The 26,840-nt window shown below is 41.0% G+C and overlaps 1 long non-coding RNA gene across 1 annotated transcript; it reads left to right on the top strand.

Annotated features, from left to right (window-relative positions):
* The first annotated feature begins 12,282 nt into the window (after positions 1 to 12,282).
* On the top strand, positions 12,283 to 13,764 carry LOC127430704 (uncharacterized). The gene is made up of 3 exons (XR_007895474.1): positions 12,283 to 12,417; positions 13,005 to 13,131; positions 13,450 to 13,764. It is a non-coding gene; the product is annotated as an uncharacterized LOC127430704 (long non-coding RNA).
* Positions 13,765 to 26,840: the final 13,076 nt, after the last annotated feature.

Genomic DNA, 26,840 nt, shown 5'->3' on the forward strand with positions numbered 1-26,840 from the left:
GAATTCAAGTCTACAAGTGCTTATTACCATTGCAATAGCCTTGGATTTTGAATAGTGGGTGTGGGAATCCAAATTCAAGTCTATAAATGCTTATTACCATTGCAACAGACTTCAATTTGGAGTGGGACAGTGCAGGACACTTTAGTATGTACATTTATCAAGTAATTGTGGATATTATATAATATCAAAGTGTATTATGCATAATTTGCTATGTAAAATTGTCCAAGAACCATGTATTTGAAGCACATGAAATACTGATAAAGCTGGTGAGCAAAATATAATTGTAAAACATTTTAAATTACTTATCTTTTTTATTTGATTGAAGAACACAATTAATAAGAAGAAAAGGATCGACATGACCAGGGGTGGAAAGAGTACTGAAAAATAGTACTCAAGTAAAAGTACTGTTACTTCTTAAAAAATGTAGTCTGAGTAAATTACCTGTCTCAAAAACTACTCAAGAGTAAAAGAGTAGCTAAATTAAAAGTACTCATGAGTAGTGAGTATTGAGTAGCGAAATCTATGCCCCTTTATAATAAAAAGTCTATGCTGTAGCACACATACTGCAATTTACATTCCCTTTTATGGCTGTTTGCCAGAAGGAATAAAAATATAGGTATTTTATAGGTGTTTATGACTGACAACTTTTAAAATACATCACTTATCTATGATACTGTAAACACTACATGAATCTGATGGAAAAAATAAAAATAAAAGGGCGACATGATTACAGAAATTAAAAGATGAAAAAGTTATTTTCAATACAATGATTCCCTTTTTATATCATAATGTATGAAACAGTTACATTAAGATCAGTTTATGTGTAATGTCTAAATTTCCCTTAATGTCGACAGAGAGAGTTACTGTTGCGCATAAACCATGTTCAAAACAATGCAAGGAATGCAAAAAAAAAAAAAAAAAAAAAAACACTAAAAAAGCAGGGTCACTTGGTGCGTCATGTCCTGCACAATAGAGGGGGTAGAGTAGTTGTTTGGTACAGGGGCCACATCGGGCTTCAAAGGAATAATTCACACATAAATGAAAATTGTCTCATCATTTAGTCACCCTTATGCCATCCTGGATTTGTATGACTTTATTTCTTTAGCAAAACACAAATTAAGATTTTTAGAAGTATTTCTCAGCTCTTTTGGTCCATACAATGCAAGTGAATGGGTGGCAAAATCTTGAAGCTCCAAAAATCACATAAGTCAGCATAAAAGTAGCCTAATCCATGTGACTCCAGTGGTTAAATCCATGACTTCAGAAGAAATATGATAGGTTGCGTGAGAAACAGATCAATATTTTATATTAATTTGAGATTTATCTCCTCCCTGCTCAGTCAATCTCCACTTTAACTTTCTTCTTCTTGTGTTTTTGGTGATTCACATTCTTCATGCATATCACCATCTGCTGGGCAGGGAGAAGAATTTTTAGCAAAAATGGACTTAAATATTGATCTTTTTCTCACCCACACCTATCATATCTCTTCTGAAGACATGGATTTAACCACTGGAGTCATATGGATTACTTTTGTGTTACCTTTATGTGCTTTTTGGAGTGTCAAAATTTTGGCATCCATTCACTTGTATTGTATGGACCTACAGAGCTGAAATATTCTTCTAAAAATCTTAATTTGTGTTCTGCTGAAGAAAGAAAATCATAGACATCTGGGATGGCATGAGGGTGAGTAAATGATAAGAGAATTTTCATTTTTGAGTGAACTATTTCTTTAAGTAGCACAAGGGGGCCACATTGTCCTCGTTTTCAGGTACAGTGTTCCACATTGATTTAGTTATTGTATCTTTTAAGCCTAGAAATAGTTGTGTGCTCATTCTAATGCATGATGCACAATTTTCTGAAGTTTGTGACTGGTGGAATGTTCTGCCTGAAATATTGCTCTACAAAGGTTGATACTTTTCTATCAGGCATTAGAAAAAACTTGATAAAGGCTAAGTATAATTATAAATTATTTTATCATTTCTACTTTAATGGTAATTTATTATACAAATTAACACTCTATACATCAGGTGCAGTATTATTAAAAAAAACTAAAAATTTTATTAAAAAATATTATTATTAAAAATGTCACTGTTTTATTCTGTTACATTAATACGTTTAAAGCTACTCAAGTTATTCAGCCAAAAGTAGTGAGTGGTTTTCTTGTTTCCTTGTTATTGTTGTTTGATTAATAGCCTTTATATGGCATAGCCTACTAGACAGTGCACAATTTGGTTACATGTCCAACATTTTGATGCAAATACGCTTTTTGTCCCACTGTTTATATTCACTTTAGACCAAACCGACTGTGTTTACATTAATGCCCCACCAAGACGGGCATTGGCGGAATTATGAAGTGTATTTGACCATTTAGGCGTGTATCCGCATTAGCACTCTCCGAGCACACGCGCATGTAAAGTGCACAAACATTAGCCGCCTGTCAATCAAACAGCACGCAGCTACAGATGTCAGGAAATGAAAAGTCAGTCTTTTATATTTTATCTAGATCAACCAACAAGTGGTTGTCTTGCTAACGCGATTGATGTAATGAACACCCCTGGTCTAGATACAGAACATAGACTAAGTATAGAAAATTACTCAAAAGTTTATCACCGATATCAAGGACATCTCTCTCTTACTTTTTTTTTTCAGATAAGCATCAAGATTGTTTTATCGCCCAGCCCTATTGATAACATTGCCTTAATCTCTCACATCAACCCAATAATCTCAGTGATAGATAGCTAAATTACAGGCTACATTATAGACACACAGAATCTAGTAAGCAGAAATATGAAATTTACCTCTATATGTTTCTTAAATTAGAGGCAGGATTAATGCTGATATCTGGCTTAAGCAAGTTGAACTCAAATGACACAATCAAGCAATTGACCTTTTTCACTGTGAAAAGCCCTTTCAGGTGTGGCCGTGATGTTCAAGTGTTAAACTGTGTTTGAGGCATCCTTCACATCCATAACAGTTGGTACCAGATCTACAGCTCAAGTTTTTTAGGTGTGATTTGATTTGATGGTCACGAGACTCTCCCTAGCCAATCATGTTGATAGATAAAAATAAAATCAGGACAGGGAAGTAGCGAACACAGACGGTGGGAAAATAGCGCCTTAAAAGTACAGTTACAGCACTTAAAATTTACACAAGTAAAAGTATAAAAATTTTAAACTACTCAAAAAAGTACAATTCCTGGGAAAAACTACTTAATTACAGTAACATGAGTATTTGTAATTCGTTACTTTACACCCCTGCAGGCAACATAATGAATGGATACGTACCTACTATCATGTTTATGTGTTTTGTTCTTGTTTTCATGTCTTTTATTTTAAAGTTTAGTTCCTGTTCAGGTCATATGGTGTCATGTCATGTGAATTCCTGTTCCCTCATGTGATCTTGTCATGTGTTTCTACTGTCCATGTGTCTTGTTTTCATTGGTTCATTGTTTGATTACTTTGTTATTAGTCTTGTCTTTTCATTGGCTAAAGTTAATTTAGTCTTGTTATCTTGTTTATAGTTTAGTCTTGTGATTGGTTGTCTTGATACCTGTTACCCATGTCCTTGTATTTAAGCCCTCATGTTTGCCATTGTCCATTGTCAGGTATTGTGTTAATGTAACGTTGTTTCCATATCAAGTCAAGTCAGTTCAAGTTAAGTTGTTCATGTTTATGTATTGTTTTGTTCACGTTTATAGTTAGGGTTTCTGGTTATCATGATTGGAAATAAACTGCATTTGGGTTTCTCACTTCATCATCGTCTTCGTCTGCCTGTCATTGCCAGCCCATCGTTACAGAATACCTGACTGACACAAGATGAACCCAGCAGTTCAGCTCCTTCATCTACACCAGGGAAGTCGTCCCCTGGAAGATTATGTGGAGGAATTCTGCGCTCTGGCCTGCAGGGTGGATTTTAATGAAGTGGCCCACAAGGACTGTTTCCGTTTAGGGCCGAATGAGCCGGTTTCCTCTCTGATGCCTGACAGTCGGTGTGCCGACGGCCTTGCTCGGTATATCGACCTCGCCCTACTGATGAGTGGTTCACCATTCACTGTAGGGGAGACGGTTAATGAGCCAGCACCCATGCCTGCCACGCTAACGAGCCAGCACCCATGCCTGCCATGGTTAACAAGCCAGCATCCATGCCTGCCATGGTTAACGAGCCAGTGCCCATGCCTGCCGTGGTTAATGAGCCAGCACCAATACCTGTAGCCTCGACTGTCCCAGAGCCAATGCCTGTAGCCTTGACCATCCTTGTGCCAATGCCTGTAGCTTCGATCGCCCCCATAACCACACTCCCAGCTGTCTGGAAAAGGAGGAGAAGGAAAAGGACATCTTTTCCCCAGTCTTTGCCTGTGCTCACGACCACGGAAGTTGTTCCCAAGTATCTGCTAGTGTTCACACCACGGAGGTCATTCCCAAGTCTCTGTCCATGTTTACAACCACGGAGGTCATTCCAGAGTCTCTGCCAGTGTTCACAAGCACGGAGGTCGTTCCAGAGTCTCTGCCCATGCTCACAACCACGGAGGTAGTTTCCCAGTTATCAAAGACTCTTAGCTTTGAGCCTCCCACGGCTCCGCCTTCCACGGCTTCGCCCCTCGAGCTTCTCACGGCTCCGCCTTCCACAACTTTGTTCCACGTCATGGCCGCCAAGCTAGAGTTCCACGTCATGGCCGCCAAGCCAGAGTTCCACGTCATGGTCACTGAGCTTGCGTCACCTTCTGCCCTGGATCCTCAGTGTGCTCCATGCCATGTCACGGCCACACCAGATTCAGCTCCATGCCATGTCACGGGCACGCCAAAGTCAGCTCCAGACCATGTCACGGCCACGCCAGAGTCAGCTCCAGGCCATGTCACAGCCACGCCAGAGTCAGCTCCAGGCCATGTCACAGCCACGCCTCAGCCTGCTCCATGCCATGTCACAGCCACGCCAGAGTCAGCTCCATGCCATGTCACAGCCACGCCAGAGTCAGCTCCATGCCATGTCACAGCCACGCCAGAGTCAGCTCCATGCCATGTCACAGCCACGCCAGAGTCAGCTCCATGCCATGTCACAGCCACGCCAGAGTCAGCTCCATGCCATGTCACAGCCACGCCAGAGTCAGCTCCATGCCATGTCACAGCCACGCCAGAGTCAGCTCCATGCCATGTCACAGCCACGCCAGAGTCAGCTTCATGCCATGTCACAGCCATGCCTCAGTCTGCTCCATGCCATATAACAGCAAAGCCTCAGCCTGTTCCATGCCATGTCACAGCAAAGCCTCAGCTTGCTCCATGCCATGTCACAGAAGCGCCTCAGCCTGCTCCATGCCATGTCACAGCAACGCCTGAGCCTGTCACAATAATGCCTCAGTCTGCTTCATGCCATGTCACAGCCAAACCTCAGTCTGCTCCATGCCATGTCTCAGCCAAGCCCCAGACTGCTCCATGCCATGTCGCAAGCAAGCCTCTGCTCCACGGTTCAGGCCCACCTCTGCTCCACGGTCAAGGAGAAGCTCTCCGCTCTACGAGTCAGCAGTCATGCCTGCCACGGCCAACGAGTCATCATCCACACCTACCATGGCCAAGTCAGGATCCTGCCATACCATGTTTCCATGTCATGGCATGTAGCCACACCCCCCCCCCACCCTACACGTCAAGTCGCCAACACCCCATGTCATGTGAATTCCTGTTTTCTCATGTGATCTTGTCTTTTCATTGGTTAAAGTTAATTTAGTCTTGTTATCTTGTTTATAATTTAGTCTTGTGATTGGTTGTCTTGTTACCTGTTACCCATGTCCTTGTATTTAAGCCCTCATGTTTGCCATTGTCCATTGTCAGGTATTGGGTTAATGTAACGTTGTTTCCATGTCAAGTCAAGTTGTTCATGTTTATGTTTTGTTTTGTTCACGTTTATAGTTAGGGTTTATGGTTATCACGATTGGAAATGAACTGCACTTGGGTTTCTCACTTCATCATCGTCTTCGTCTGCCTGTCATTGCCAGCCCATCGTTACACCTACATTTCAACATGTTCATATACTTTGAACTATTTTTTGATGCTACAATAAATTAGTACATACTTTTGAACCCAGAAAATTACATTGCTTGCATTATTTTTGTATATTCATGAAACATAGTTAGCATTTTGACTGTGTACTCACAAAACAATGCAGACACATCAACACAGAACTATAAATGCAAACCAATGCACTGGCCACTATGAGGGGCCTACACCATAGGTTCGACGCAGAAGTATAAATCAGCCTTGAGTCCTTACTTTCTTTGAGATGCTACTGTGCTTGCTAAATCAAAATTTTATAAATAAAATAAAATAAATATAATCACTGTTCCGCATAGATGTTAAAGGTGCAGTATGTAAGATTCAGAAACCCTTGTTATTAATGACACCTGTGGCCATTAAGTGAACTGCAGCCAGCTACCTGTTGCTCGTGCTCGCACTCGTGCACACACTCCATAGGGACGCGAGCAACTTACAAAGAAACTTGATTCACGTGATTGACCGGCATCATGCTGACAGATGAGGTAGCATAATTAAAATTACAAAGTTATGATTGTTTTATTACAAACTTTGAGACTGTATATTATATTTGATTATCCACTGCTGGAACAGGACTAAAACAATGTGTGGATATAGGTCTGACTATGCAAGACTGTAGTTTGAAGTAATCACTTTTCTTTGCATGATACATTGACTGCATTTATACGATAGCCTATGTCGGCGTTAGCTAGCTAGCCAGCTTTATCAATAGCTGTTAGCTAAATTTGGTGGATAATGACAGTAGCTGTTTATAAAATAGACTGTATATTATAAATACAGTATGTTGACACCATTCAGTATTGATGTGATTCCATTACAACTGTCATTTTGATATAACGATGCACTATTGTTTTATAATAATAGAATGTATATATTTTCTGTATAACCAAGTTACGTTACACTAATGAATGGGTCTTTTTGCATTATCTTGAACATTGTCTAGCATTCATTTCATGTGTTATTGTAGTTTACCTTGCTGAATAATTACAGATTAACATTGTTTATGACAGTTACTATGCAGGCAAGATCAAGTTAGCTAAAATTACACAGATCAATCCATATGGCACTATATTTCACATACTTTGCAGTTATGTAAGCTTACCTGTCCAATAAGAAGAATGGCAATTTAGGGTCGGTTTTGATCCCCAAAACCGAACAAAGGTCCCTCCAGGAATCAAATGCCTTGACGATGTTCACTCTAGTTTTCGCTCGACCACGATCACGTTCCTGCTTAGCCAGATGGGATTCAGTAGATAAATGTTTTTTTTTGGCTTACTCTGAATTTGTGTAGGAGTCGGTGTTGTGCTGGGAGCCGGACGTTTGCTGGATTCCATCTCTAAGATAATGTTACCTAGTGTTTCAGTTTGTTGTCGCTGTTGAATAGCTGAAGAGAAGCACTGAGGCAAGGCTCTCAGGAGCGCGCATAAACATCACATCCTTTGGATTTTCCCGGCAAAAGCGACCCGCTCCCTTCACATGAAAATCAGTCTACAGGCTTTAATAGGCAACCTAGGAAGTCTGGGAAGGGCTTATTTTTTAAGTTGCGTTACAAGCCATTCACACATTGGCCAAAAAAAGGCGAATATTACATGAAAATTGTTACATATTACACCTGTAACAGCATTTACTAGTGAGTCTTGTGCCTTCCTTATATGCCGTTTCTATGGGCATGGATTATGATAATTGTGAATGAACGTGCACATGCCCCCTATTTACCAGTGTTTGGAATTCACTAACTTACGCACGTTTTACTAACAAATCTGGTGAGTATGAAGCATTTGTAAATCCGGAGGAAAGTTTTCGGGAAGGTTCATTTTATGTGCAAATTACTCCGAGTTTACTCATACTGTATATTTACGAAAGTTTCATGAATGAGGCCCATTTATTTTTTTTATTGACAATGATATGCCTATGTTCCATACTAGTTCTATGGCTCTTTGATAAAGTAAAGCAGAAAGTTCAGAGAAAGTTCATTGCAAATGAATGAGAGACAAGTGAGTAAATGATCACATAATCATAATGAATAGCAATATTATCACATTGTGATATAATATTGAATTGCCAGGCCCTGCTGTTGTCCACCTCTAAAAATCATGTGTTTTCAGAATGTCTGAAGGACACTTGAATTCTTTCTTGTTCTTTTCCTTCATCAAAGATTAAATAAGCTGTTTTTTTTCACCAAGCCCTGGAGTTAGTGCTATCATCAGAGATGAAGGCAGCTTCTTCCAGGATGCCAAATAAGTTTGATGCCAGCAATATTATGTCTGTAACAGCAGAGATGAAAGATTAATAGAGTTATATCCTTGCCTAACCTTAAGCTTGAGGCTTGCATACCATTAATTTTCAGACTTCAATTTCACGCATAATGCTTTATGCAGCTATCCACATGCTAGTTGCTTTGTATTTATGTCTAAAAATTCCTCCATCTTCCTAACACAAAAAAAGAATAGATAAAAAGAAATGTTTTCTTTCTAACAAATTCTGTTAAGTTCTCTCAGTTTCAGTGTATGTATCACTGCAGTGTAGCCATTGATTATAAAGAGTGTTGAGTAGTTGCTAACTTAAAGTAGTGTCAAAAATCAGGCTTAATGTTTACATTTAGGTTAGGCAGGTCATGTTAGTCAATCTTGCAATGGGCTGATGCTCAGCCTATTTAAGTCCTTTTATTTCATTGTCTTAGCTGCATTTCTAATTTACATTGGTAATTAAAGAATACTGCTTTTGCAAAAAAAAAAAAAAAAAAAAAAAATTGTCACTAACCAAGGTCACGCTGTATTCAAATGAAGAGCCTCTCATCCAGTGTATCGGCAACATACTGTTCCACAACGGTTATGTCTGGAGAAGTCTGCATTTGGCCCACATAGAAATTCTTTGAGTGTAGCCTCAACATCCAGGTTTTGCTACTTTTGTACTTAATAATTTGTTTGGCTTGCATCCCAAACTACTTACATCAACTCCACCATCCGTATTCAATGGCCACATCTACTGGAAGCCATCACAGCCGTTCCCGAGCCTCACCTCTTCAAGACCGGCGCTCTTCCATGGCTTTTGCGGGCCTCAAAGCAGCACATCTGGCTGGCATAGATGACCGCTCTCTCAGCTGCTATTCTCCCTAGTTACGTGATTAATCCTCATAGATAATATCAGTTTCACTAAAGAGTTGTGCTGTACTCTACAAAGTATGTGTGTATGTACGTGTTTATGCATGTATGTATGTGTGTGTCTGTGTGTGTATGTACGTATGTGTATAATTATTTTTTCTTTTTTGTATTGTTTTTGTATTGTTGTACACTGGAAGCTCCTGTCACCAAGACAAATTCCTTGTATGTGTAAGCATACTTGGCAATAAAGCTGATTCTGATTCTGATTGTATAGGGATGTTATCAAAGAACTTGCCCCGAGCACCAAATTTAATGCTACTAAGTCTTTATATCAAACCATTAACTACTGTAGTACACTTTCATAATTAAGTCTTTCCTGCTAGCAGCTATGTTCATTCATAAAAAATATTTAAAGAATTGACTGATTGTCGATCTGGCATTAGGTTTTCTAAGATCTGGGAACTCATTATACTTTATTCCTACATTTGATCTGACTTTGTCAGATATCTACTTTGTGATAGTTATGGTAAATTAACTGTGTGGGCAGACAAATGTATGGTAGGCTAAATGTGTGCCTAACACTAGCAGACTCCAAACAACTCGATTTTGGCGGAGGGTATCACACATGCGGACTGTTTTGCTGAGATTTCGCTCTCTTCAGTCAGTGTGTCAGGTATGAGACACTTGCAGTTACAAAATGGTGGAGTGGTGACAGACATACAAACTCACCGCAACTCTTTCTCTCTGATTCCGTCATGTGGAGCTTGCCAAATAACAACATGAGTACCGCGTAAAATCACTCAATTGCAATAAAGTGATTTAGGGCATTTTCAGACTTGTAGCTTGCTTGATTTGTTTTAATACAGATGCTAAAATAGTTATAATGTTGCATTTTTTTTAAGTGAAGCCTTTATCTGGTCTTTATAGCGTTTCTTCTGCCCACCTGCTGAGCGTTGGGCATGCTGTAATTGACTGTAGAGCACTCTGCGAGACAGTCGGTTTTGTGGCATCCTGATTACATGACCAAGCCACCGTAACTGACATTGGGTGATCATGGCCTCTATACTTCTGCAGCTGGTCTTTGCAAGTATGTCAGTGTGAGGTACATGTTCATGCCAGGTGATGCCCAAAATGTGCTGTAGGCATCCTATGTGGAACTGTTCAAGAGATTTCATATGGTGACTATAGGTGACCCAAGCTTCACAGCTGTAGAGCAGACTGGATATGCACACAGCTTAGTATATGGCAACTTTTGTATGGAGGCAGAGGTTGGAAGACCCAGTGCCTTAGTCTCCCAACAGAGGCTGATGCAAGTTTGATCCAGTTTTGTATTTCATGGTCAATGCTGCAATCCTCTGAGAGGATACTGCCCAGATATTTGAAAGATGGAACCATTGTGAGCTGATCTTTGTTGATTGTGAAGACTGGAAGTGTCTGTGGTGTTCCAGAGCTCCACTGGCAAACCACCTCTGTTTTAGTGGTGTTAATAGACAGTTCCACCCTCCCACATGCCTTAACAACCACAGCTAGGACAGACTGAAGGTCTTGTGGAAAATGAGCCACAAAAGCACAGTCAGCTCAGGACCATTCTCTTATTAACTTAGTGACTGCCTGGAACCTCCTGATATTGAATAAATTCCCATCATGTCTGAAGTCCACTGCAACACCACTGCTGTCCTCCAGCTCTTTATGGAGAATATGGGTGACACATAAGAGAACAATGTTAAAGAGGAGAAGGTTCAGCACACAACCCTGTCTTACACCAGTGTGTACAGGGAAAGGATCAGACTCCTGTCCTCCTATGGTCACACGGGCCATCATACCATTATGGAAAATTTTTATAATGTTGACAAATTTGGTTGGACAACCAAACTTAACAAGTACATTCCACAGGAGCTCCCTATTCACAGTGTCAAATACTTTGGAGAGGTCAATGAAGGCCATAAAATGGTCCTGATGTTGTTCGTGGCACTTTTCTTGAAGCTGCCGTGCGGTGAAGATCAAACCAACCGTGCTTCTGTTCTTTCGAAAACCACACTGTGACTCAGGGAGCATTTTTTCAGTGATATTGTTGACCAGCCTCAGTAGGAGAACCTTGGATAGGACTTTTCCTGTAACAGCAGGGGGAGATATTGCCCTACTGTTGCACAGATGGATTTATCACCCTTATTTTTATAGATAGTGATGTTATTAGCATGCTTCCATTGCTGGGGAATGTCTTCGTTGTACCATGCCTTAGTGATAAAATGGTGGAGAGTTCTTGTGCTGAGGTAGGCTCTTGTAACGTTGTTGGCTGCGGTAATGATGAAGACGAAGACGATGATGAAGATGAGAACCCAAGTGCAGTTTGTTTACAAAAGTGAATCCAAAACCCTAACTATAAACGTGATTTAACAAAAACATGAACTTGACAAACTAGACTTGACTTGACTTGACTTGACAACAAAACAACATTCACATCCAATACTTGACAACTTGACAATGAAAACATGAGAGCTTAAATACAAGACATGGGAGAACATAAACCAATGAACAAACAGAACTCATAACAAGCTAATTAAACAATAAACCAATGAAAACATGACACATGAACATGGAGGGAAAACAGAAATCACATGACAAGGGAAACAGGAACACATGACATGAAACAGGAACTAGAATTTCAAAATAAAAGACATGAATCAACAGAATACACATGACAGCTCTCTGCTTCAGAAATTCGGCTGGGATGTTGTCAGCGCCATCGGACTTGTTTTTTAGGGAGTGCAAAGCTGCCAGAATTTCAAAAAAGGTGGGTGGTTGGCTGAGAGAATGAATAGTGGGGTAATCAGGCAGCTCTGCAAGCATGGATTGGTCTACAGAAGCATGCTGTGTTTGTCGGCTTGCCGTCTGCCCTGTCTGTTTTTATCTGTTTGACCTATGTACTATCTGTTAGTATTATTTGCTTTGTTGCTTCTGCACTGTATTGATGCCATGTTGACGCAACACTCATAGGACTTAGATATTCCTTTCATCTGCTCATTGTTCTGGATCAAACCCTGCCGCCTGTCTGCCCGGCTCCCCTGAGGCTGCGCATCCGAAGCGGAGGAGTGAACTTCTTGAACATTCATCCATTGGAGTTTATCTGACAGTCACAGGCTCCAGCAGCTCACTTGTTTTTAAAAATGGCCTTGGTCAATGCCAGGTCTGGTCTAATAAGACTTTTATTTTAAATGACTTTTTTTTTACCTGTCATGACTTGGATTTCCTATTTTTAACTGAGACGTGGACTGGTGTTGGTGAGTCAACCATTTTTGGTGAACTTTGCCCAACTAACTGCAGTTTCATTAGCACCCCTAGATGTGTTGGAAAAGGAGGTGGGATGGCTATGATTTTTAAAAATCGGTATAAACTATGGACAGTTCCTGTTGAGACCTATTCCACATTTGAGCTAGTGTGTAAAAATTGATACTCATACTATCTGTTATTCTGTGCTTTGGTCTATTGGCCTCCTAAGCCAGATAAAGACTTCATAAAGTAATTCTCTGAATTCTTGTCCCATATTTTCCCATTGCATGACCGTATGTTGATTCTGGGTGATTTTAATGTTCATGTTTGTTGTCCAGGTAAACCCATGGTCACTGAGTTTTGCTATGTTCTGGACTCCTTTGGTTTTCTTCAACATATAAATAAAGCTACTTAAGTACTTTAGCATACACTCGATCTTATGTTTCATGGGTTTCCTATAGACAATATAAATATTGAAGATGCATGTTTCTCTGATCATAAGCCCTTTGTATTTAAAATCACTGTGTCTAGTCCTCTGTGTACTGACAGATCCACTGATTTTTACTCTCGTTATATAAACTCTTCTGTTGCCACTCAGTTTGCTGAAACCTATCAGAAAAATGCCCTTGCAACCTCAATCACTGCTGAGTTTCTTTCTACCCCAGTGTGATAAGATTGAGTTCGTGGGCAGTGGAGGAGACAGGAGACAACAAAACAGGTTCAAGGTCAGCCTAACAAAAAGTATGCTTTTCAGCTTAAATCCAAAAACACTTGTTCTCTATTAACAGACACATAGATTCTGGTCTGTCTCTCTCTCTCCTCTGTTGCTCTGGCGAGCCTTATCAGGTCTCCCTCTGCCATCACTATAATGAGAGACAGGTGTTAGGGTCATTACAGCCCAGGTGACGAGCATTACCGCATTCCCTCTCCCACAGACAGACTCATGACCACACCCCCCCCATGCCACACCCAGATTAATTAATTTATCTTTTTCACTCCTCATGCTCAATGATCTCAGATTCTGTTTTTTCTCTTAAATACAGACATCCTAAAACAAAATCTCAACAGTGGTTGGACGACCATACTCATTCTCTTTGACAGGCTTGTCACAAAGCTGAGCGGAGATGGAGGAAAGATCACTACACTGTCTCATTTGAGATTTTTAAAAATTGCCTGGTGAATTTTCAGAATGTGGCCAAGAAAGCCAGGGCTAAATCTTTTTCAGATTTAATCAGCAAACATTGTCATAGACCTAAAATTTTGTTTACAAATATAAATTCAATAATTAATCCTCGTCTTTTGTGTACTGTCATTTGTGAAAAGTTTTTCATTGATAAAACTGAGAATATTCTATCTACATTCACCAATCCTTCTTCTGATATTTTGTCAGACTGTTCAGTTGTCTCTGCTACTTTTCATAGTTTTCACCAGGTTTCTTTTTCTGAGTTGAGGACTTAGTTAAGTATATGGAATCTACTACCTCCCTAACCCTAACCCATGTAAATTAATTTTACTATTGTTGTTTATTGTGCATGCAGATTATATTTTACATTTTTATAAGCAGTATCATGGTTTCTGTTGAGTTGATTAAGACTAGTTTATTCTCTTTACATGCTTTATAGATGTAGGACATATCCACGTTTGTGCATCAGTGTGTGTATTGGTTGCTTTAGTTGAAAACTTTAATGCAGGAAACTTTTCAAAAATGTAATCAATATTTGTCAGTCGTAGGCTATTCGATATGCAGGATCACAGAATGAAACACTGATGACAATAAACACCCTTATTATTACAACTTAACAGAATAAAAGGTAATAATCAGCAGTATGCATTCACATATGACTTTATGTGAAAATAAGTGTGAATTATCATGACACTGGTATGTTAGAATTACATTCTAATGACATCATTATCTGATGACGTAAAAGAACCGCTGAATCTGTTTTTTACCGGTTCAATGAAACGAACCATCAGAAAGAACCGGTTCGCGGAAATTATTTGGAATTCCCTTCACCAATTCTGTATGTAAAAATGTAAACAACAGTTTTGCTTCATGCTGCTAAGAGGGCCAGTGTGAAGCTCACTGTTTCAGAAAACACAGTTAACATAATGCTTTTGTGAAAAAACAAACAAAACAAAAAAAAACAATCATTTGCTTGAATAAATTGTTTGAATTGCTGTTTGTGTAACTTATGAATGACTACCACATGTCCACCTAATGTTAACAGACAGGTTTCAGTTATGCCAGCAGTAAGCATCACCTTTTGTTTGGGGAATATGTCAGGATCCTGTCACAAGAGTTTGCTTTGTTTGTAGTTTTGTGTGTCAGGATCCTGACATCCATGTTGTGTCACATGGTTACTCCTTGTTTTCCTTTGCCATGTGCTCTGCTGTCATTTTTGTTGTTTTGTGTTCTGTTTCTTCAGTTTTTGTCTGTGAACACATTAGTGGCAGTGATTTTGATTCATCTCAGTGACTTGAGTCTTCTGAATCCGTTTGCCAAATAGATTTGTTCAGATTAATTCATTAACCATTTCTGTGATTTACACCTTTGCTCCACTAGATGACACCAAATTACTGTTTTTTTTTTTTTTTTACATTTTGAACAAGTCATTCATGACCGAAACAAGTCCAATTATCCATAATTCAAATTTCTACCAAGACACTTCAGCACTTCAGTGTTAAAGCAGGGGTTTGCAAAGTGTTAAACAGTTAGCTTGGATTGAATACAAACCCTAATCAGACTTCTTAACATGTTGTTAGACATGTTTTCTCTGCCATGATACTTCTTTTAAGTTCATCTTGAGAGACTGTGTGCTTTCTCTTGGTGCCTGGAACTGACAGCCTTCCCAGAACGATGTAGTTTTGTTCTGATGTCAACAAAAAACTGTTTTTACATAATTCAAGCTAGCAAGCAAATATTCATTTGGAATATTGTCATTTTCTTTAATAAATCTTTTTTAAAAGTAATAAAAATAACTGAAATTGCTTGAAGAATTCAGACAAACCATATATTATTGTAACTGTGTTTTTTATTGGCAGTACCTTTGATCTGTCCTAATCATTTCTTTTGTTCTCCATATATTTACACAAATATAGAACATTTATCAGTCTCAATTTCACAACTTCTATAGTTTAAAGCTATATTAACCCTTAAATGCATGGGGTTTTCACCATACATTATTACATACTCGAGCAACCCAGCATGTATATAGCCGGCACCACACTAGCAGACTCAGTACAATTTGATTTTAGCCGAGGGTGTCACACATGCAGACTATTTTGCTGAGATCTCTTTCTCTGTAGTCGGAGGTATGACATACTTGCTGATACAAAATGGTGGGGTGGTGACAAACATACCAACTCACTGCAACTCTCTCTCTCTCTCTCTCTCTCTGATTCCCTGTCACGTGGAGCTCGCCGAAATAACAACAGGAGTATCGCGTGAACAAAAACAATAAAATAGTATCAAAACATCTCACAAATGCACACTGCAATCCAAAAATGCACACAACAGATCGACACATCTGCTAAATTCACAAATGTACACAACAAATCCTCACAAGCCAAGGCAATCCACAAATGCACACAACAGATCCACACATTTGCTCAATCCACAAACATACGCAATAGATCCACACACACACAGCAATCCACAATTGCATGCAACAGGTCCACTAATCTGCTTAATTCACAAATGCATGCATAAGAATGCACAAATATAAGATATACAGTGATATATTTGCTCACCATACAGTCTACAAATGTGCACACAAATGCAGAAACTTTTTCCTTTGGTATTCTGCCTCAAGGAAATCTGTGAATGTGCTTTTGTATTTGTGGATTGTTTTGAGATTCATGTTCCGTGGCCTTGAATCACAAATATGAGCAAGCTGATCTGTATTGTCCTACATTCCTTTGACGGTAAATTATTACATAACCTGTGTTCCTCAAGGGGCTTTCTGGCTTACAAATGATTTGTACTGGAGATACAAAATGGAAATCTATCCCTGTAACATCTATAAATTATAACTGAAATATCCAGTAATTACAAATGACTGTGACTGGTCCAACCTGACCAGGGCTAAGAAAAGTAACAGGTACCTTGTGACAACCCCATTTATTCACAGCTTCAGCAGTGGTCAAAACGATTTACTGGTAAATGATAATTGCAGTTGAATAAACAACCTATGTTTCACCATGTGTAATTTCTTTTTAAGTAAGAAATTCTGAAATTTCCTGGAATACCACTAACACTTCACATGTCTCCCTTATTTGACACACCCATTTCAGATCATAGAGCCCTCTACTAATAAGCTATTCATGAGAAACAGGTGTGTTAGATAAAGGAGACATCCAAAATGTGAAGTGCTAGTAGTACTTCAGGAAATGATTGAGAAACACTGCCCTAAATCGTACCATTATTTTCCAAAACAAATACTTTCTCAAAACTATAAAAATCTCGTAGTTTTTTTTTAAAACTCTTAACACAAATTCAGCATTTTACACTATCTGAGCATGTAGAAAGCAATAGCATTCAAAAACTCTAACAATGTCATCACAACCCGAACTCAATTATCACTCAGTTCTCATCATGTGAACACTATTAAGCTAAATTGTTCACACACCAATCAGAATGTTGTCCCAGAATGTTGTTGGGCCTCATGTATTCAGATAGAAGACAAAGGCAGGCCTAACACAGTCGTAAAACCTAACTGAGGCCCACACACAAAGTCATAAATCTTACTGATAAAGACCGAGCCAAAATCAAACAAAGGGAGTCCAAAACAGACTACAAATCCCATGAAGCCTTGCTCACTAAAGGATCAAACCCTCAACTCCTATTGGATGAGGCACACGACAGAATGCCCCTCAACCATGACGTCATCAGGAGTAGAAATACCTCTGAGATGCTTCCGGGCATTGCTTTCAGCAACTATGCTCACCGTGTGTAGATACAGCTCATCGCTGCTCTTAGGTGTAACCTCGTGGCACAAGGAAGTAACATCCGACTTGAAACTGTGGCCATACAATCTCCATCTTGCTGGACGAGTTGAGATTACTCTGTGTTCCACCGAACACTCTAACGGATCCGAAGGAGACCACCGAGCAATCCGCATCTTCATCCGTTTGCCTGCAGAAGTGAAGTGAAAAGATTTCTCTTCCCTCTTCAATCAAGTCGACGTCGCTGATTTCTCTGCCAGCCCGCCGAGAATCAGCAGCCATAGCGCCTGCCGACAGAGCGAGGAAACCTCCCGTCATCACCGAGCCTCGAGGAACCGAGTCGGAGTTAAAGGACGGATGAACACATATTCTACCTGTGTCCTCATATGATTCAAGTAAGAGGTTTACGTCTGGGCAGAGATAGAATATTATAGGGTGTTATTCTTGTGTATCAAGGTTATTGCTTGTACAGTTTACGGACCGCCGAGTCCACTCATTGCTGCTAATAATACTCAAGGTATTACCTAATGTACTGTTATCACGAATGAGATCTGCTGTGTTGTAGTCCAACCACGTTGGACTACTGTGTATTTCCGCCATCGCGGGTGAGACCGGCACACTGAGTTTATCCATTAAAGAACCAAAGACCGCGGGACGGTTTACAAGCCATCCACCACGTCTCTGAGTGATAAACTAACAGCTGCTTTCTCTCCCACGATCGCGAAACCGGCTTTGGTGCTGCCACTTTATTCTCTCTCTCTCTCTCACTAACCATACACACACACACGCGACCCCTCACAAACATTCTCGCACACACTTTTGGCTAGTAGATAACTTCAAAAAAAGCTCAGCTTTGTCCCTATGTTATCGTACAAGCGGAGACACGCAATAAACGGGCAGACGCCATTAACCGGCTTCTCTTCGGCCACATTCGCGGCCAAATTCTCTGGCTGGAAATCTCGCGTGACGTACTATCCAAGGGTCATGTCTGCCATTTTGTGTGCATCACACCTTACACACACACACACACACACACACACACACACACACACACACACACACACACACACATTCACACACACACCTACCTTCCTCTCATGTGTTATAGGCTTATTTTGGTTACCATATCTAATCATGTCATTGTTTAGTTTGAAGTTGTAAGTTGTAAGTTTATTGACTGCATTGTATTGATTATTAATTGATATTACTGCATAAATAAACTTTGTTATATTTGAAAGAGAAGTGTTTTGGTTTGTTTTGCATAAAACCTGTGTCAAATGCTGACAGGGGATGTCAGTGCTTGGATTCAAGCCTTCACTGTTTCCTTTTCGAAGGTCAATATTCTTCGGATGTCGATTTTCCTAAGAGAACAATCTAATATTGAGACTGTTATACTATCTGGTTATTAGTCCCTGACTCCAGGGTGGTGCCCCGGTGATATTAATCCTTATTAATATTCTACTGATTTTGATAATTGATAATTATCTTTGATGATTGTTGAATTTGAAGGATCAATAAGCTAGTGTTAATTCTAATCAATGTTCCATTGATTTTAATAATTAATCTTTGATAATAATTAATATTCTATTGAATTTGATGGTTATCTTTGATTGTTGATTTGAAGGATTAAAAGAGCTAACATTGATTCAAATCAATGTTCTATTGATTTTAATAATTGATAATTATCTTTGATAATTATTAATTATTGCTAATAACCAAACCCACTCCTGAACGTAGCGCACTACATTTACTGGTGCCCCGTATGAGGCTTTAATGAGTTAGATTCTATTATTTAATTTAAATATTAATTAATAACTAAAAAAATCATTATTAATTGTTTCTGATAGTAAAACTGATCTAAACAACCAGTAGAAGAGGGCCCCTTCTTTAGAGCTACAATGTATAAAAAGTGCTACAGGTGAGTATACTGGCTTTGGAAAAAATGTATTCCAACAACTTAGAGAGAGGTCAGGTTAGAGGAAGATGGAAAGGGAATAGAAGAGGTGGAGTTTGAAGAGGAAGAAGAAAATTTGGAGGTGGAAGAGGAAGTTGTGACATGGAGGTGGAGGAGATGGAGGTGGAAGAGGAGATGGAGATGGAAGATGGAGAGGTGGAGGAGAAGAGGGTGGAGCATTGTTGGCCTGTCAGGATCACCCTCCTTATCTTGTGCTTATTTGTGTCATTATGCTCATGCTCTATTATTTCAGGGGTGGTTGCGTTAAGGGAGGCTCCATGTCATATCTCGCCTAGGGCACCAAGTAAGCTAGAACCGCCAGTGCCATTCCTCAACCCCATAGTAGTTCTTCTTGGCATGGAGGTGTCAAAGTATATGATTGAAATCCTTACCAGTGAGAAAAAATTCTACAAGCAATGGAGAAGGCTTGTGATGACATTGCTTAAGACTCTTTTCAGGGTTGGATTAGGCATACCAGAGGGTACTTCCCCCACTACTTGGCCAGGGTTAACATTGCATGTGATGTTGATGGGGCTCTTTGGCCTGACCCAGCCCAGCATCAAGATGCTTAGGATTAATAAATGTGACTTTCTTCACAATATACCAGCTGTTTTCTTTTCTCTCTCTGTTGCTTTTAAGAACCATAAGTCAGGCTTAGCAAAGAAACTTGTATTAAAAGATTGAGCAGCCAACTGTATTGGAACCGACAGTTATGCTGGTGAGTAACGAATGTAATTCTAATGTTTAATTTGCGTTTGACAACAGGAGTATCACGTGAACAAAAACAATAAAATAGTTAATAAAATATGTTTAATGAGTTTGTTTAATATGAATTATATAGTCAGCCATTTTTAATGCATAATAACCCATGATCAGAACTTCAATGCAGAGCGGATCGTGCCTATTACACGGTTACTCACCAAAGAAATACATCATTGTTCACAAAGTATCAATTTGAGATTAAATTATGTATTATCTTAGAAGAATGTGAAGTGCAACAAAAGACAGTGGTGAGGTATATTCTAGTAAGGCAGCTGTCTTAACTCTATTGTGTTAGCAAGGATGTGCTGTATTTTGACCAAAAAGAACATGTCATGACCCCCTTTGTCCACGGGAACATGATCCCTCGGTTCTGGAGTGTGGCCCGATCCAGTGGTCTGGATGGCTGGAACTGGCTACAGACCTTTGAACTTTTCCCAGTACACTGTCATTCCCAAGTTGGTCGCAAGCCAGGAAGAGTTCCGAGTGCTTGACTTCCTTATTTCTCGCATTCCTCATGCCATTCTCTTTCCATGTGGGAAAGTGAGAGATAAAACTATGACTAGCATAGTTTGAGACAGAACAGATCGTCAGTTGCTCAGTAGTCAACTTGGCGGCTTGCTGGAGCATGATGAGCACTGCTGCAGTCTCTGCGTACTGGCTTGTCATGTTGCCCAGTTGGTAGTTGTTTGGTTCGTCGACGTTGCGGTTGAAACAAACAATACCGGCTCCTGCCCGAGTCTGACTTTCATGGTGGAATGAACAGCCATCCATGTAGACCCTTGGGAGGTCTGCGCAGCTATTCTCATCATAGTAACGATGATTTGATGGGAGCAACGGAGTGGTGACAAGTAGATTCTGGGCTTGGTTGCCCTTCACAGTCACAGTGTTGGCATTCAGCCAGACCCTGGCCCAAGGCCATTTTATTGTTCTGGGCGTACTTGACCTCAATGTCGTAGCTTTGCAGTGCCATCATCCGAGTGGCAATGCGGCTGTTGGATAACCGCCCCTTCCTCAGGCGTTGGCTGTTCAGGAAGTGACAGGTTGGTGACAAGCCTCTTCTGACCCCCAGTGTAGCTATGGAAGTGTTCCGCAGCCCATAAGGTGGCCAGGAGGGCCTTCTCGCAGTCAGAGAACTTCATCTCAACAACACTGAGGTCGGCTCGCGTAGGCGACGACACGTTTGTCTGTGTCTTGTTTTTGTGTCTTGTTTCTGTGTCAGGGCGGCACTGAGACAATGGGACGAGAAACTTTCCTCGAGGTGGAACTCTTTATCCTTGTCTGGGTAGGCCAGACAGGCACAGAGCTGAGCTTGTCTTTCATCTGGCGGAAAGACTGTTCCTGGGGCTCTCCCCACTCAAATGTTTTGTCTTTATGGAGTAGTTCCATGAGGGGTCTGGCTATCTCCACATAGTCCTTGATGAACTGTCGGGAATAGGTTGCAGACACCTAGGAAGCTTCTGTGTTCTGACAAACCTATTGGAGCTTAGATGTTGTGGATGGCTCTAACTCTCCCAGCTTCGGGTTCGATGCCATCTGCACTCACTGTTGGATCCATGTACTCAACCTTGGTGCAGCAGCACTGGCCCTTGGCTAGTGCAAACTTGGCTTCAGCGGTGGAAGTTGGTTAAATACATGTCGGATCTCAGTCAAGTGTTCCTCAAAAGGTCTAGTTCCTCATGAGGATATCGTCCACATAGATGAGGTTACCGCAGGCAATGACATCACTCATGGCCTTATGAAGGAAGATATTGAACTCGGCTGGGGAGTTCAAATATCCGAATGGGCAATGGTTCCAGGTGTACTGGCAGTTACCAAAAGAGAAAGCCAGCTTGTACTGGTCAGCTGGGTCATTGTCAAGAAGCCGTTAGCAACGTCCACAGTAGAGAAGAAGCGGGCCCCTTTGATCTTGGTTAGTTCTTGGTCCAAATGGATCATGGGCCAGTGGGGAAGAAATGGTACCTGCTTATTCAGAGGGTGATAGTCAATGGTGAGATGCCACTTGCCCGTCGGCTTTAACACTGGCCAGATAGGTGAATTGTAGGTTGAATTGCATTCCTGAATTATTTGCTTTTGCAAAAGCTTTTCGAGAATCCTTTGGATCGACTCATAGGCAGACAGGGGGATTTTGTACTGGCATGCAAATGTGGGTGGCGCATTTGGATCAGTGGGAATGCGAACGGTGTGGAGGTCGATGACCCCACAGTCATGGGAATCTCTCGAGAAGATCGGCTGGAAATCATGAAAGAGTTTCCGAAGCGCGTTTCTCTGATCCTCTGACATAAAAGCATCTGCTTTGGCAAGCTACTCATTGACCTCAAAGCCAACGTAGGGTTCCTCTGGTGAGGAACAGGTTCTGTCATCACCAGGGGTTGTGTCTCCGGGTTGAATCACAAGAGAGTATACGACCATGTCACCTCTGGTGCCCAGGGTAGTGCTGCAGATTGGTTTGCCTTGTAGTGCTTCGTGGCGGGCAACCGTGATCATTTTGGTTGGGAAAGTGGACAGAACACAGTCCAGGTTGTTGTAGGGCTTTACTGGTTGTTTAGATCAGTGTTACTATCAGAAATAATTAATAATTATTTCTGTAGTTATTAATCAATATTTAAATTAATTAATTGTATCTAACTCATTAAAACCTCATATGGGACTCCAGTAAATGTAGTGTACTACGTTTAGGAGCAAGTTTGGTTATTAGCAATAATTAATAATTATCAAAGATAATTATTAATTATTAAAATCAATAGAACATTGATGAGAATCAATGTTAGCTTTTTTTAATCCTTTAAATCAACAGTTATCAAAGATAATCGTTAAATGTTAACGTCGATGAAACATTAATTAAAATTAACACTAGCTTGTTGATCATTCAAATTCAATCAAAGATAATTATCAATTATCAAAAATCAATAGAATATTAATAAGGATTAACATTGACGGGGCACCACCCTGGAATCAGGGACTAATAACCGAATATTAAAACAGTCTCAATATTAGATTGTTTTCTTAGGAAAATCGACATCCGAAGAATATCGATTTTCGGGAAAAAAAACAATGAATGAAGGTTTGAATCCGAGCACTGACATCCCGTCAGCATGACACAGGCGTATGCAAAACAAACCAAAACACTTCTCTTTGTAATGTAAACAAAAGTTTATTTATGCAGTAATATCAATTAATAATTAATACAATGCAGTCAATAAACTTCCGACTTACAACTACAAACTAAACAGTGACATGATTAGATATGGAAATAAAATAATCCTATAACACATAAGGTGTGTGTGTGTCAGTGTGGTTAGTGAGAGAGAGAGACAGAGAGAGAGAGAGATTATTCAGTGACAGCCCGAAAGCTGATTTCGCGATAGCTGGAGATAAAGCAGCCGTGTTCATCACTCAGAGACGCGGTTTTACGAGCGGGGCTCGTAAAAGTCCCTTGTTATTTGACTCTTTAATGGATGAACTCAGTTGCTGTCTCACCCGTGATGGCGAAAATGCACAACAGTCCAATTTGGTTGGACCACAATACAGCAAAACAAATTCATGATAATTAATACCCTGAGTATTAATAATGAGCGGACATGGCGGTCCGTAAACTGTACAAGCAAAAACCTTGAAACACAAGAATAACACACTATAATATTCTATCTCTGCCCAGACGTAACCTCTTACTTGAATCGCATGAGGACACAGGTAGAATGTGTTTTCCTCCGTCCTTTAACTTTGACCCGGTTCCTTGAGGCTCGGGTGATGACGAGAAGATGTTTCCTCGCGCTGTCGGCGGGCGGTACGGCTGTTGATTCTCAGAGGGCGGTACGGCTGTTGATTCTCGGCGGGCTGGCGGAGAACTCAGAAATGTCGACTTGATTGAAGATGGAAGAGAAATCTTTAATCTCTTCACTTCTGTAGGCCAACGGATGAAGATGCGAATTGCTCGGCGGTCTCCTTCGGATCCGTTAGAGTGTTCGGTTGAACACAGAGTAATCTTAGCTCGTCCAGCGAGATGGAGATTGTATGGCTACAGTTTCAAGTCGGACATTACTTCCTTATGCCACGAGGTTGCACCGGAGAGCAGCAAAAAGCTACGTCCGTATTCGGTGAACTAAGTCGCTGGAAGACACTTTGGAAGCATTTCAGAATTATTTGAAGTCCTGATGATGTCATGTTTGAGGGATGTTCTGTGGTGTGCCTCATCCAATAGGAGTTGAGAGCTCGATCCTTTAGAGGGCAAGGCTTCATGGATCTGTAGTCTGTTTTGGACTCCCTTTGTTTGATTTTGGCGCGATTTTTTGTCAGTAAAATTTACGACTTAGAAGGAGGGGGCTTGAGGAATGTTTTTTTATGACTGTTAGGCCTGCCTTTGTCTTCTATCTGAATACATGAGGCCCAACATTGTCATCCCTGGCTAGTGATGGAGGTAATTCTCCTACCACTGGCAGTGTCAGTTCGAAATCATGAAACGAGTTACCAACCAACATCCCTAGTGATTGCCGCACCATCATCTGAATTGGGACATGCGTCAGGTTATGAATCAACAAGTAGGTTGAGCGGTGGCTCAACTCGAGCAGAGGCATGCCGCAGACAGTCAGATTGAGTTCCCAGAAGCAGGGCAAGGATTGGAAGAATGCCTGTGGGCCAGGTATCTTCTGTCCTTTAGAAATCACCAGACAGATGGGAGCACTTACTGTTCGTGCAGGGATAGTAATATCTACCTCGCTAGCAACCTGGCACACCTAGGGAATGGTCTGGCCTGATATCATGTGTTTTACCTCAATGGTCAGAGAATGACTTTCAGCCCGGGCTTGGGACCACAGAACCTGGTTGACTGTGTCCAACTGAGCACCTAGTCTGACCAGAAGGTCCACCCCCACAAAGAAGGGGGGTTGGAGTTGAGGGACTACACTCACGAAATGCATGACCTGCCTTTTCCCAATCCGTACGGAGAGAGCGCATACCCCAATCACTTTGAGGAGACTTTGTGGTGACCCTGCCAAAAGGATGTGGTGACTTTGCGGTGTGAAGAACGGAGGAAGAGAGTGTCGACACAAGTCATCGTATAGGTCCTGGCTCATAGCGGTCTTTTCGCTACAGGCGCTTCTGGTGTCGCTATACCGTTGATGTGCATGCCTCCCACTATGTGGGGGCTGTACAGGGTTAAGTTTGTGTTCTTCAGTGAACAAAGTAAAGACTCGTGGTCATGAAATGAGTTTTGACTATCAACCTGCGGCGGCTGTGGACTCACAGGTGGCATAGGAGGATCAGAACCAGGGTCAGGCTCTGGAGGAGGCATGATCATTGGTAGGGTTCCTCTGGACTCTTGGATGATGGCGACTTGTTCATCTAAAGCTGGTGAATTGTTTTTTTGGACCAAGTGGCCTCAGTGTGTCAACCTGATCCCACATGTGTCCACGATGGCAGTCAACAAGTGGAGCCAGTCGGTCCAGTAGGTCCTGGCCAATTTTCAGTGGTTCCATATTAATGGGACATATGTAAATGGGGTGTACCAGTGTCATCCCTTGTAAGGAAATGTCGATCCATGCCTGTTTTGTGATAGATCTTGCGTGTAGCTTGTGATGCTTACGTTGCAGGTCTTGATCTGTACTGGTTTGCCGAGGGAGAGCGTTGCTCTAGCCACCTCTGCCAAGGTGTTGGAACTCATCAGACTTATTTCAGAACCAGTGTCGAGTAGTGTGTGGAAGCTGATGCAGCCCCCTACCACTACTGATGTGTATATGCATTGGGCATTGCTCTTACAGACCAGATCACCCAAGAAGGTCAGAAAAGGAGGGTGTGGTGTGTTAGGAGTGACTGTTTTGGGGAGCAACTTGGCCTCCCCTGTTCCCCTTTCCCAACCTACAAAGTAAACTTTGGTGTTAAAGGGAAGGGGTACAAAGTCTAGTCATGCTGATGGGGGATCAGCACCATGTTCCTTTGAGGAGTTCAGCAGCCCTGGTGACCGATGGAGCATGTCAAGCTGCGTTACTGCCTCCGTCAGGCATCTCCTGATTATAACCTCCATTTCCTGTCTCAAACCTTGTCCTCTGGGGGGGTTTATACCTTGTCTTCCCACTCACCTCCTTTTTGGGTTTCTGTTCGAACTGTACCTTGCCTTTCAGCTGGCAAGTGTTTTGCCGTTTTGGCCCATGAGGTCCGGGATTGTGCGCTCTGGCTTCCCGACCGCGTTGTTGACATAATCAACTAGTTCCTGCAATGCTTCATCACAACGACTAACATTGTAGCCATTGAGGTTATCTCTCTCCGATTGGCAACTCATTTTACCGGGGCAGTAAAAATGCTCGTGACACAGTGGCTCTGATATCTTGTTGTGTTACAGTTGCTATAATGCTGACACGAATGCACAGGTGAGAGGCTTCGACCAGTGATTTGCGGGTTACTGTTATGAAATGCCTCTTTGTAACATCTAGGCAAAAGCGTTAGGAGTTAAATAACAACAGCAGCAGGCTTGGAGCAGACTATCGTAAACTTACCAACCCCTAATCCCCTCTAAGAGCACTTTCACACCACACTGGCTTATGCTTGGCAAGTTGTGAGAGAAGTCAATCGTCAAACAGAACCAAACTTTGAACTAATGCTTCAAGTTATTACTTTGGATTCTTATGCATACACACTGTGACAAAACTGGCACGTAGGATGCCTCACACAGGGCACCATTAATGTTGGGGCTTCATTCAGGAGTGGGTTTGGTTATTAGTAATAATTAATAATTATCAAAGATAATTATTAATTATTAAAATCAATAGAACATTGATTAGAATC

Source organism: Myxocyprinus asiaticus, chromosome 40 (assembly GCF_019703515.2).
Source record: "Myxocyprinus asiaticus isolate MX2 ecotype Aquarium Trade chromosome 40, UBuf_Myxa_2, whole genome shotgun sequence".
Taxonomy (NCBI): Eukaryota; Metazoa; Chordata; class Actinopteri; order Cypriniformes; family Catostomidae; genus Myxocyprinus; species Myxocyprinus asiaticus.